A 14,516-nucleotide genomic window follows, 5' to 3' on the forward strand; every position below is an offset into this window, starting at 1 on the left:
AGCCTTAGACCACAGAGCAATACAAATGGGCTGGTCGGATGAGCAGAACAGCGGCAAATGGAATTTAACACTGAAAAGCGTGAGGTGATGCATTTTGGGAGGACTAACAAGACAAGGGAGTACACGATAAATGGTAGGACCCTAGGAAGTACAGATGATCAGAGGGACCTTGGTGTTCATGTCCATAGACCCCAGAAGGCAGCAGGACAGGTAGATAAGGTAGTTAAGAAGGCATATGGGATACTTGCCTTTATTAGTTGAGACATTGGATACAAGAGCAGGGAGGTTATGATGCAGCTGTATAAAATGCTAGTTAGGCCGCAGCTGGAGTACTGTGTGCAGTTCTGGTCGCCACACTATAGGAAGGATGTGATTGTACTGGAGAGGGTGCAGAGGAGATTCACCAGGGAGTTGCCTAGGCTGGAGCATTTCAGCTATAGAGGCTAGATAGGCTGGAGTTGTTTTCCTTAGAGCAAAGAAGGCTGAGGGGGGACCTGACTGAGGTGTACAAAATTATGAGGGGCATAGATTGGGTAGATAGGGGGCATAGATTTAAGGTAAGGGACGAGAGGTTTAGGCAGGATTTGAGGAAAACATATTTCACCCAGAGGGTGGAACTCACTGCCTGAAAGAGTGGTAGAGTGGGAACCCTCACAACATTAAAGAAGCATTTAGATGAACACTTGAAATGCCATAGCATACAAGGTTATGGGCCAAGTGCTGGAAAATTGAATTAGAGTACATGGGGGCTTGATGACTGGCATGGACACGGTGGGCTGAAGAGCCTCTTTCTGTGCTGTAAAACTCTATGACTCTAGTTACATTTCCCCCTTAATCATTTTGCCAGTAGGAAGACAATTCAAATGTTTAAGCCATTCTTCTTAACTTTGAGTTCTGGGTGAGTAATTAGTTGGAAGGTGGAAATAGGAATAAAGGATTGGCGGGATGTGAAAATTGTTCATAGGGTTTTTTATTGGGGCACCCACTCTTCACCATGTATATTAATGATTTGGGTGAATGAATAAAAAGTTACATAGCCAAGCTGAAGATGACACTGTTAGGAGGAACAGTAAGTTGTCTGGATGGGAGCATAAGGTTGCAATTGAATGGCAGAGCAGGCTTGAGGGGCCAAACGGCCCACTCCTGCCCCTAATTCGTATTTTCATATGTCTATTTGTTAACCTCAGGAAGGGTACATGCATTTGCCTTGGAGAGAGTAAGGAGCAGATTCACCAGAATTATGCCAGGATTTAAAGGCTAAATTGGGAGGTCTGGTCAGATAAACTTGGCTTGTATTCCTTTTAATTTAGAAAGCTCGGGGCTGATTTAAATGATAAAGGGATCAGAAGGCATACGTACAGCAGAACTATATGCTCTGGTGTGGCAATTCAGATTAAGTGGGATAGCTCTCTGCCCAAAACACTGTGGATGTTTTAGCTAGAGCTAAGGAATAAGGAGGGCGCAATTACATTGCTCGGTGTAGTGTATAGACCACCAGCTGGTGGGAAGGATATAGAGGGACAAATCTGCAAGGAAATCACAGAGAGGTGTAAACATCATTGAGTAGTTATGTTGGCGGACTTTAATTATCTGTATATAGACTGGGATAGTGGTAGTGTAAGGGGCAGTGAGGGGCAAGCATTCATAGATTCTGTTCAGGAGGATTTCCTGCATCAGTATGTGTCCAGTCCAACAAGAAAGGAGACACTGCTAGACCTGGTTCTTGGGAATGAGTTGGGCCAAGTAGATCAAGTGACAGTGGGGGAACATTTAGGGGACAGTGATCATTGTATCACAAGGTTTAGGATGCTGGTGGAAAATGACATTGGTGAATCCAGAGTGAGAATAATCAACTGGAAGAGAGCGGACTTCAATGGGGCAAGAACAAAGCTGGGCCCGATAGACTGAAACCAAAGGTTGGCAGGAAAAGCACCAGCTGAACAATGGACTACCTTCAAAGAGGAGATGGTTTGGGCAGAGTCAAGGTATGTTCCCTCAAAAGCAAAGGTAAGGACAAACAAATCCAAAGCTTCCTGGATGACAAAGGAGATAGAAATTAAGTTAAAGAAGAACAAGTGTGTCAGGTAGCAAATACAATTGAGGACCAAGCTGAATACAGAAGGTTCAGAAGGGATGGGAAAAAGCAAATACGAGAAGCAAAGAGAGATTATGAAAAAAGACTGGCAGCTAACATAACAGGAAATCCCAAAGTAGTCTACAAGCACGTCAATAGTAAAAGGGTGGTAAAAGGAGCAGTAGGGCCGATTAGGGACCAAAAAGGGGATGACACAACGGGCAGAATTTTCTGCCTGTCAGTTGGGCAGAGCGGGAGCGGGAGCGTGCGCAGGAGATCGCTGCCCGCGATCAGGTCCGCGCCACCATTTTACGCGGGTGGGCCAATTAAGACCTGCCCAGCGTGAATCGCGGCTCCCGAGGACAGCGGGAGTGGGCGGGCGGTGGCGGGACTGCAATGACCACTGGGTCCAATGGCGACCCGGGCGGCCTGTTTTAAAAAGCTGCTGCAGCCTTTCAAAGGCTGTGAGTCACGGTCAGTGGAAGGGCTCCCCAAAGCGCTGCTGGTGAGCAGGCCAGGCAGGAGGGTAGGTCAGGGAGGCACTGTGCCCCTCATTTTTCTGATGATTGACTTGCTGCCCTCCTCCAGGAGGTGGCAACATGGCAGCTGCGTCGCGGACGACTCCAGAGGTTCATCATCAGGCACCAACTGAGCCTGGGTGAGGACTGGAGGCGGGCCGGCATGGTTGGCAATTTTCAGCCACTTTGAGCAGGGGGCCCTAGATTTGGAGAGACACCATGTGCCCAGGTCCACCGGTGTCGGTGAGGTTGGGGTGCCGCGGGCAGGTATATTTGCCCAGCAGTGAGGTCACCGTTGTTCTCCCAGCAGCCATGGTAGTGCTGAATATTCAGTGACTGAAGTTTGCAACATGGCTTGACCATTGCTTATGGAAGGATGAGCACATAATGATCCGGGGGATAGGGATGCACATTGACATTGTCTCCACGTTAACTGATCCAATGTCCGTGTTCTTCCTTTCAGCATCAGTGGATCAGGGCCAGGAGGAGGAGCAGCAGAGGCCCCCTCTCACACCTGAGGGCCCTGAGGTCTCACCAGCATCACACCATCCCTGCCAGGCAGGCACCAGCGCAGATACTAGCACCTCGGTGCGAATTAGAACATTGGCTAGTGTCCCGGGGCACCGCGGTGAGAACACTTCACAGTTGCTGGAGGAACTGGCAGAGACAGAGAGTGCCCATGGCGCCAGCAGTTGGAGGACTGCAGGGGACCAGGCACATGCTTAGTTGGTGCCTGATGATTTGCCTCTGGAGTTGTCTGCAACACAGCAGCTGCAGGAAATGCGGCCGGGTGTGTGGGAGCATCTGATGGTGATACATGAGGCTATGCTTGGCTTGGTCTCCATGGTGGAGGAGTCTACACGTACTATCACCGAAGCAATGAGCCTCATGGCCGAGCGCCATGCATCCTCCATGGAGAGAGTGGTGACTCTCGTGGAGAGGCTCCTCCCAGTGACCAACCAGGGCTTGCTGGGGATGCGCTCGGACCAGCAAACCCTCACATCGGCATTGACCTCAGCTGGCCATTGCCAATGCGGGAGATGGTCTGGGCACCAATTTTCCCAGCTCGGTACTCATCCATCCACGGTGAGCAGGGAGGTCCGAAGCGACCTCACGTCAGCGCAGCAGCTGCCTGTCGTCTCTGTGGGCTCCTCTCAGGGCGCTCCAGATGAGGGCGGCAGCTCTTCCACCCCTCTCCCAGTGACCATAGCATCCGGTGAGGCTGCGGAACTGGCAGCTCCCTCCCAGGCGGGGCCAGCACAGGCTCCATGGGCCAGAGGACGACCGCCAAGGTCATCAAGGCCAACAGGACAGCAGAGTGAGCAGGCTGGCTCAGATGCCACTCCCAGCGAGGGGTCAGCACCAAGATGTAGCTCCCAAAAACGTAAACATAAGGCACCTTAGGCACACCACGGGTTTATCACTAGTGCTTTTGTGTTGGCCCGCAATGAGGTCTTTATGAATTGGTGTGATTTTTAACACCTTTGTCGTTTTGTTTTCTTAAGTTCCTTTGGTTGTAATATTAAATTCAGGCATGTCACCATGGCTGAAGGTGCCTCTTTTCTTCTGCAGGTGAATTGTTTCCAAAAATGTTATAAGTGTTTTGTGGGAAATTCAGCTTTATTGACAAGGCCCTTAGTTAATGTTCCTAACCAGGCAGATTTTGCACTTAGTTGGAGCCTGCAGCCCAGGCTTGTCCTGGAAGCCCATATGTGGTGTGCTAGCTGAAGGTTCATTGGATTAAAGCCTCCGGGTGTCCCTGCCTCCCTGGAGTAGTCCCGGGTCAGCGTCTACCCCCTCAGCATTTCCCTGTGCATGCTCATCCTCGGACTTACTGCTGGACTCATCGTGTGCAGCTGCAGCCACTACGTTGAAGTCTTCATCGTCCACTGCATCCCCCCTTTCCAGCGCAAGATTATGGAGAGCGCAGCATGCAACCACTATCAGCGACGCACGATTAAGTACTGGATTACGCCCCCTGAGCAGTCCAGGCATCGGAAGTGCAATTTGAGAAGACTGATGGTTCTCTCCACCACAGCCCTTGTGGATGCGTGGCTCCTATTGTAGAGCTGCTCAGCTTCTGTTCTTGGATGGCGGAGAGGTGTCATGAGCCACCTTCTGAGGGGTTAGCCCTTGTCACCCAGCAGCCATCCATCAAGCCGGGCTGGAGCACTGAAGAGCCCCGGCACCTGGGAGTGTCTGAGGATGTAGGCATCGTGGGAGCTGCCTGGGTACCTTGCACAGACTTGCTGAACCTACATCCTGTGATCACACACTATCTGCACTTTCATGGAGTGGGAGCCCTTCCTGTTGACAAAGGCACCGGGCTCACCTGCTGGCACCGTGTTGGCCACATGTATACAGTCTAATGCACCCTGGATGTGAGGGAAGCCAGCAATCACCGTGAAGCCTCTGGCTCGATTTGTCTGACTTGCCTGGTCCCAGCGGAAATAGATGAATGTCAGTGCCCGCCTGAGCAGAGCATCTGTAACCTGCTTGACACAAGTGCGGACAGCTGATTGGGAGACACCGCAAAGATCATCCACCGAGCCCTGGAAGGAGCCAGAGGCATTGAAGTTGAGGGCAGCTGTGACTTTCAGAGCCACTGGCATGGGGTGTCCACCCACACAGTTAGCGGAGATCTCAGGCCCAATCATCTGACAGATATAGTTGATTGTCTCCCTTGAGAGACGGAGCCTCCTTTGGCACTGCACCTCAGACATATTGAGGTAGCTGCTTCGCTGCCTGTATCCCTTGGCAACAGGATAGTGGCGTCTTCTGCAGCCCCTTTCGCCTTGGACTACCTCTTGGCCCTGCATCCCTTGTGCCTGCGCCTGTCCTCCCAAAGGTGGCTCCCCTGGAGGCTGAATGTGCACTCCTGGCCTCCTCCCCCTCCTTCTAGCCCTCCCTTCCTCCTCAGAGGAGGTGCCTCCAGTGGAGAGTTCAGCTCCCATTCCCAGGCTAAGGGAAGGCTTCCTGAAACATGCAGGCCCAAAAAAGATTCCTCACTGCAGAGTGCTGACCTGAAGGTTGTGAATCCAGAGCAAGCAGCTGGTGTGCGTTTTGAAGTATTGCAGATCACAAGGGCAAGTTTCAGTAACTTTGGAAAAACAATATTTGACAGGGCACACTCGCAACCCCACTGAGCCCTCTTATCCCGCCCGTGGATGAGGTTTATACAAATGTGTCCTACCCCCCTGCCCGTTGTGCCCGTGAGCTGACTCAAAGATTGCGCTGGCGCCGAAAAATCACCGTCGATTAGCCCCTCAAGGGCCTTAAGTGGCTCGTTAATTAATGGCAGGTGCGCATCAGAGATCAACGTGCGCCCGCTCAACGAAATACCGCAGTGATGTCGGGACACTCACCCGACGTCACCACGCATCATTTTACCGGCTCCTGTACATCAACTGGAAAATTCTGGCCATAGAGTCAAGGTGCATGGCTGAGGTGTTAAATGAATACTTGGCATCTGTCTTAACTTACGAGGCAGATGGTACCCAGGCCATGGTGACAGAAGAGGAAACTCAGTCACTAGAAGGGCTTACAATTAATAAGGAGGAGGTATTGGATAGGCTGCCGGTACTTACCGTTGACGAGGGCCGGGACCGGATGAGATGCATCCAAGAATATTGAAGGAAGTGAGAGCGGAAATTGCCGAGGCTCTGGCAATAATCTTTCAATGTTCCCTGGATTCGGGGGAGGTGCTGGAGGACTGGAGGATTGCAAACATCACGCCCTTATTCAAAATAGTTTGTAAAGACCTGCCCTGCAATTAAAGACCACTCAGTTTAACTTCGGTGGTGGGGAAGCTTCTGGAAACAATTATTTGGGATAGAATTAATAGTCACATTGAAACATGTTGATTGATTCAGAAGAGTCAGCATGGATTTGTTAAAGGAAAATCGTGTCTAACTAAGGTGCTGGAGTTTTTTGAAGAGGTAACAGAGATGGTTGTTCAAGGCCGTTGATGTGGTGTACCTGGACTTCCAAAAGGCGTTCCATTCAGTGCCACACAACTGACTTGTGAGGAAGGTTATAGGTCAAGGAATAAAAGGGACAGTAGCAATGTGCATACAAAATTGGCTGAGGGATTGGAAAGGGAAAGTCGTGGTTAATGGGTATTTCTCGGGCTGGAAGAAGGCTTGTAGTGAAGTTCCCCAGGGGTCAGTATTGCGATCCTTGCTTTTCCTGATATATATAAATGATCTAGATCTTGGTGTGCAGGAGACAATTTCAAAGTTTGTGGATGACACAAAACTTGGGGGAATTGTAAACTGTGAGGAGGACAATGTAGAACTTCAAAAGGACACATTGGTGGAGTGGGCAGATAGGTGACAGATGAAGTTCAATGTGGAGGAGTGTGAGTTGATACACTTTGGTACAAAGAGCATGGAGAGACAGTATAAAATAAAGGATACTATTCTAAAGGGTGTGCAGGAGCAGAGAGGTGTATACGTACATAAGTCATTAGAGGTGCAGGACAGGTGTAGAGAGCTGTTACTAAAGGATACAGTATTGTAGGCTTCATTAATAGGGTCATAGAGTACAAGAGCAGGTAGGTCATGATGAGCTTATATAGGACACTGGTTAGACCTCAGCAGGAGCATTATGCACAGTTCTGGGCGCTACACTATAGGAAGGGTGTGAACGCATTGGAGAGAGTGCAGAAGAGGTTTACAAGAATGGCTCCAGGGATGAGACTTCAGCTATGAGGGAAGATTGGAGCAGTTGGGACTGTTTTCCTTGGAGAGGAGAAAGCTAAGAGGAGACTTGATAGAAGTTTTCAAAATCACGAGGAGCCTGGACAGAGTAGATAGGGAGAAACTGTTCCCCCTCGTAAATGGATCGAAAACCAGAGGGCACAATTTTAAAGTGTTTCACAAAAGAAGCAAATGTGAGGTGAGAAAAAAACTTTTTCACACAGCAAGTGGTTAGGGTTTGGAATGCACTGCCTGGAAGTGTGGTGGAGGCAAGTTCAATTGAAGCATTCAAGAGGGCTTTGGATGATTATTTAAATAGAAACAATGTGCAGGTGTACGGGTAAAAGGCAGGCGATTGGCACTAAGTTAAATTGCTCAGAAAGCCACAATGGGTCGAATGGCCTCCTTTTGCACTGTAACAATTCTGTGAGACTGTGAGACTGATAAGATTTTTGTTAGGTAAGCTTATCAAGGATATGAAAGTCTGATAAGTAGATTTGCGGTACAGATCAGCCATGATCCAATTGAATGGTGCAAATAGGCTCTAGGGAGCCTCCTGAAAAACTCCAGTTCCCATGCTCTCTGAACTTTTTTAATGTCCATATGAAAGCAATATGCCCAAGTAACAGTTCACTAATGCCCTGAGGCAGAGAGGTAGAAATTCTAATCTTTCAATTTGTAGCTACCTATCCATACATTTTCTCATACTCTGAGGAAATACCACTTGTCAGTTATTAATTCACTTTTTACTGAAATTACACGTTTTGCTTCTAGGGAAATTTTCCAGCCATTTCTGTGGGTACTCAGGCAGACCTAGCAAACTTTACTAAAGTGGCAATAGAAGGAGATGTTGCCTGTTAAATCTCACTCGGAGAAGACTAGTGACATCAGTTAGAAAACAGTGATGAAAATTGTTTTATAACAGGTGACTCAGAGTTTCCATTGGCACTCAACCTTTGACATTGACTCACCTCACCCTTAATTCTTTTTGACAGCAAATTGTAGGAGTTTGATCAAAAATGAACATCGGAGCCATCTATTGTAGTTTTCTTGTCCAAATAACGCTTTAGCTACCATATCTAACAGCTGAACCATGTAAGATTCTTCTAAAGCAAAGTGCCACCACCAGATTATACCTTGCATTCGACAGCTTCTATTTCCCTCTGGGGAGATTAAATCAATGTTTGACATGAAAATCTAAAGCTCAATTTGTTTCCGAGGAGGGAAGGACAGGACTAACAAGGGAAAGATTTTAAAGAATAGCTCCAGTCAAACTCCTTTATTTATACTGTTGTCTCTTTAGATTTGAAGCACAGCATGCCTGAAAAAGCAGCCAAAGGCCACACTTGAGTTCAGCAACTTGACAACAAATATTTAGGAAAATGTTCAAATCTGCCTCTGTAATGATTACAATAATATTGAAGTGATGTTCCTTCACAGCTGGGGGAAATTCCAGTAATACCGGTGCCAGCGAGACCCAGTTCTGAATTGGGGAAACGTAAAACAGTTCTGAACTGGTCGTTCCTGTAGAAAGTGCCAGTAATACTGGTGATAGGGCTGGTAGGAACTGCCAGTTATATATTGGTGATGTTCCAAACTGGCTATTTTTCCAGTTCGTCTGGTGCACTTCGAATGAGCAACAACTGGAATACGCAGTCCGCCTCCAATATGTATATGTGTGGATGGAGGCACACTCGCGATAAATAAGTCTGATTCTGCTGGTTTGGAGGAACGTCTAGACAAAACCCTCAGAATAAAATTCTGCGTAAAAACTGCAAATTTTATTGGGAGAAAATGGCGACCATACAGAATTAAAATACAGAATTAACCCCAAAGACATTCCCACTGGAAGTCATCGGACCTTTGGCTGGTCCGTCAAATTTTCCATCCAGTCTGCAACAATTCCCACCACAGATGGGTCTGGAAAATCAGCGGTCAGAGTAAAGGTTTCAGTAAAAGCTGCCCCAATTTTATTGCTGGAAACACAGATAGCTGCACATTATCACTACACTACGCTACTGATTGATTTTGGGCTGATTTTGATTTTCTGTTAAGGTCCATGATCTTTTCCATGATGTAATTGTTCAGCCTGCCTAGCTCCTTCGAGACCTCCTCCTCACTCAGCCCCTTTGTCTTAAGTGATGGGTGAAACACGCTGCAGATGGGGAGGGAAGAAGGAAAACATAAACATTGATTCACTGAAACCGTTAAAGTCGTAACTGAAGTTACAATTAAGGGAGCAGCGACATCTGTTGCAGGGAGACAGGAGTCGTTAAAACAGAAATAGATGGACGTCTACGGTGAATGCAATCTAAGAAAAAATAGTGCTTGTGGAAGGCAATCTTTGACAGTGCTCATCTCCCTGGGTGGGAGCGGGGCTTTTGCTGTGTCATGTGTGCCAGTCTTTATGAAGTGTGGACACATGTAAACATATATGGAGCTGCCTCTGAGCATGTCGGACCCTCATACAGCAGTAGCCAGGGGCAAATAATGTGCCCTCTGCCTTGTGACGTTTGCCCACTGCTGCTCAGTGATCTCCAGATTGTCCTGCAATTGAACCTGTAGAGAAGCAGAGGAACATATCAGTAGCCCCTATGCAAGATCTGTAGACACAGACTAAATTACCGTACATATACAGACTCTGCATGAATGCAGGTGATATATATCACCCGCCTGTGATATCCGTCACTTTTGAATCAGTACTGCTCTGGAGCACTGGGTGAAGCATTACATTCCCATCCATTGGAGTGTAAAGCACCTCTGGATGTGCGCTTGCCTCCCCGACTGTGAAAACCGATGCGGGTGGAGCTTCAGCCTGCAGGGCCTGGGCAGGGTTGTCACTCCAAAAAGCCTGGTCCTGGGCTGCAATGTCTCCACAGCCGACTGCTGTGGCTCTCATGCTGCAGCAGAAAGCAAGAAAAATAGCTAATCTTATGTGGTTTGTCAGCACTCAGATACCTGTGGCATGTAACATAAAGGTTGCAGTTGTATGAACAAAGATATTACTCTGCATGAAGGTGGTGAGATACCGATCCTGGAGTCTGCAATCGAGCCTCGATAGTTCCTCCAACCTTTCCTGGAGGCCGTGGTTAATCTCCTCCCACCGTCTGCTGGAGGGGCTGTCTTCCGTGCCTCCAGCCTCTGACTGGTCAGCAGCTCCTGCAGCTGGGCGGGTTCTGCGACACCCTCCAGCTGTGTTGGGGCCTGCAGAGGGCTAGCTTTCGCCTTCACCGCAAGCCACTGGTGCATCAAGCCCCCTCAGACGCTTGCGTTGGGGGCATAGGTTCAGGCAATCTCATCCCCCTGTCAGGGAAAAGAAATTAGGTGTTAACAAGGTTGTTGGCATTTTTAATGTGAGCAGTATTTGTCTTTAGGCACGTAACTGTTCATGCCGGTCTATGAGAATACAACGTTAACCAACACGATAGAAAATAATGGGTAGATAGCTGCTGGGATACATGTACCCTGGCCGCAGTAGCATCTTCCAATGCCCCCTTTGCTTGAATGCTTGCAAGGGGATCATTGTCAGCGCATCACTCTCAACAGCATTGTCCCAAACCTTTGGGGGATTCAGAGATCCAATAATGCCATCTGCTCCCTGATGCCATTGCGAGATTCTTCAGACAGAGAAACAAAACCTCAACATGTCTCAAAGAGACATTTAATTTGCAATAAAAACTGAAAATTCTGGAAAAACTCAGCCGGTCTGGCAGCATCTGTGGAGAGAGAAACAGAATTAACATTCCGAGTCTAACATGACTCTTCATCAGAATACTTAATTTGCAATGGCTGAGAACACAAATCTTCAGCTCTTTCTTTACGATTTCCTGCAAAGCGATGGGATCCGTGCATTATAAAATATATTGTCCTTTTTCAGGTTCTCCTTCCCCGAATTGCTGTTGCAACCTCCATTTCCGCTATTTCCATACCTGTCATTGCTACCTCCGCCGCTGTTTCTGCCTCCTCCTCTACTGCCACAGCCGTTGCCTCCATCTCCTCCGCTGCAGCCCTGCCACCTTCTCCCTCTCCGCTGCTGTTGCTGCCATTTCCACCTCCTTTGCTGTTGTTCTGCCAGGGTAAACAACCCTGGGGAACGCTTCCTCAGAGGAGCAGGGGTGACAGTGCTGGCAAGACTGCTGGAGAGGTCTGCAGCTCATCCACCCACACCTCCAATTCTCCCCTGATCCCCTTTACCCGGCGGTCAGGAGTCAGGACCACCTAATCCTCACGCTGGCTTTGACCCAGCCCCTCCCCCTGTGTGCCTGACCTGACCGCCCCACTCCCCCTCCACCCACCACCCCAGTCTCTGGGCTGCACGGCTTGACCCGACACCCACTCCCCACTCCAGCCTCAGGCTTACACAGCCGCTGCTGAACTTTGGAACCCCTTGCCCCCCCCAAATGGGCCTGAGAGATGCCACAGGCCCAGACCACTCCAGCAGAGAGAGTTGGACTTCCCCCACCACCCCCACCACCCCTGCCCCCAAACCCTCCAACCCCAATGCTCTGCTGCCATTGCTGGTCCCACACGCTCTCCTGCTATTTGATAGTGGAGAGCTTTCTGCTGTCCCATTCTCTCCCTATCTTACTCTGCCCCTCCCTCATTCCCACTCTCTCTCTCTTCTCCCCTTTAACTCCTCATAATTAACACAGCACTGCAAAGGTGCGGAAAAATAAATCTGTGTGGCAGCCTCCAAAAATTTCCATCACCAGCACCAATCGGCGTTGGGGGGGTGGTGGTGAGTGGAGGGTTCGGGGTGAACTTGCTGCAATCGGGGGTCATTGGGGGGAGCTGACTGCAATCGGGGAAGGGGGATCAGGGTAACTCGCTGCAACTGGTGGGGGATCAGGGTAAACTCGCTGCAATCAGGGGCAAGGTTTGGGGGGAACTTGCTGCAATTGGTGGGAGGAATCGGGGAGAAGATGCTGCAATCGGTAGGAGGATCGGGGTGAATTTTCTACAATCGGGAGGAATTGCTGCAGTGAACTTGCTACGATCGGGTGGGATTAGGGTGGGCATGCTGCAGTTGGGGGGAAATTAGGGGGGGGAGCTTGCTGTAACCGGGTGGGATTGGGAGGGAACTTGCTACAATTGTGGTCGGGTGGGGTGGCGGTGGTGAGAAGGAGGCCTGGGGTCAGTTGCTACAACTGTGAGGGGCATCAGACCATGAACTCCAAAACACCAAGCCCACACAAAGACACACCAAGGCATGAACTCCCATATAAACCTCAGTCACCCTGTATACTGTCAGTAATAGTGAGAATCGCACCCAGTCACAGGCTGAGGGAGGGAGACCTATGGTAACGCACCCACTGACACATTGAGGGAGGGGTGTCTGCGGTAACCCAACCACGGAAAGGCTGAGGGTGGGTTTCTGGAGTAACCCACACACTTACAGACTGAGGGAGACGAGTCTTAACACATCTGCTGACACAGGGAGAGAGAAGTCTAGTTCACTCCTGAACCCCCTCAGACTCCATTACTCAATGACCATGGGTTTATGCCCCAGTACTCGCATTGAGTGCCTCTCTGACCTTTAGTAAAATTGACAACAGGTGCCAGCTGAAGTCGCCTGAAAAGTATTGGTGCCCACTAAGCAACTGATAGCCCCTACTGGATTTCTGATGATTCCTGTAGGATTACCAGTTAATTGGGTGCCTCCAGTAAAATCCAGCTGAGACCAGATCAAAACCAGTTCCTACCGGTTCAGGCCAGTTCAATCTTGAACTGGTGTGAACTGTGTTTTTTTTTCCTTCTGGGTAAGCTGTCCTTTGGCTATTTTTAAGTTCTTGAATCCATTTTTATCAAACTGGTTGTGAAACAAAAGGGATAGAAGCTTAATGTATTAAAATGGTTTCAAAAAGATAACTCCACCTCCCCCCCTCCCCCACAAAGAATATCAGACCTATCTGATCCTATTTCATTTTTATTGTGGTAGTATCTATCAACAGGAACAAATTCACCTCTTGCCTTGCCTGTGTTATAGATGTTATGTGTGCCTGCATACCATTGTAACCTAAAGGCAGAGCAAGGGTTAATGTGGAACTGGGGAATAGCATCACCCATGGTATGATGTATAGAGTCACCTGGTAATAGACTGAGAAAACAATCTAGAGAGAACACTCTAGAAGCAGCCTACCTGCATGGTGAGCAGCACCATGCATGACAGTAACCTGCGACCTGTAAATGGTTAAAGACCTCCAATAAAGGGTTCATGTTTAAACACATAGGACCTCCTCATCAAATGAGCCACAACAGCGGACACCATACTACAACCATCTATATCACAGCCTTACAAACACCATTGCTCATTTTTTTGTTCTCTGCTATATTGTTTTAAATAATCAATAAAAGTAATAGTTGGGAATTTCCTCAGAGTTTGTCCTACCAAGATCAATAAGGTTTATGATTTTTATCCCTAATTTGCTGCTGCCCTGATCATTGAATCTATTTATGTGAGATCACAAGACTATCATATAGCTGCACAAAAGTTCAGTCCATTGATCCTCAGCTGGAGCATTCTACTTGAATCCCATTTCCATGTCCTTTCCCTATATTCTTTTATATCTTTATATTTCTTTTCAAATACTTATCCAATCCCTTTTAAATGTTGTTGCTGAGAGCAGGTGGTGTCATTGCTGTGGGGGTAGCCGTTGCCTCTGGAGGTGGGGCCCTCTGTGGGCCAAAGAGTGCCCAAAAAGGAACCCCACCCCCTCCCCCATCCTGTCACTAGAGCCACTGGAAGGCTGCCTAGGTTTACCTGGTGGTTTCCCCATTGCAGTGGAGGGCCCCTCAGCCACTGATGCCAATGGATACAGCAAGAGGCTCCTAATTGGCAATTCGAGTGGCTCAATTGGGCTCTGGGCAGGCAGTATGCCTACCACCTTTCCTGCTGCTGGTAAAATGGCACTCAACATCTTCCTACGCCATTTTGCCAGGCTTCCTGCCTCACAGCCAACCAGCTGGTAAAATTCAGCCCATTTTTTCTAACTTTTGCCTTACATTCCTCCTGTTATAATCTTAAATCTATACCACAGAATTCCCAAGTTGTAAACTAGTAAAAATAGTATTTCACTAATTACCCTCCCAAACCCTTTCACAATCTCTCAAGATATTTCATAAACCCCCACTGGATATCCCTTAACTTATCAGTTTCATTGCAAACAGCTCCATCTGTGAATTAGCTTTTAATGACTTGGATGGATACTTTAAATCCCTTTTTTA

Source organism: Cetorhinus maximus, chromosome 9, assembly GCF_964194155.1.
Source record: "Cetorhinus maximus chromosome 9, sCetMax3.hap1.1, whole genome shotgun sequence".
Classification (NCBI taxonomy): Eukaryota; Metazoa; Chordata; class Chondrichthyes; order Lamniformes; family Cetorhinidae; genus Cetorhinus; species Cetorhinus maximus.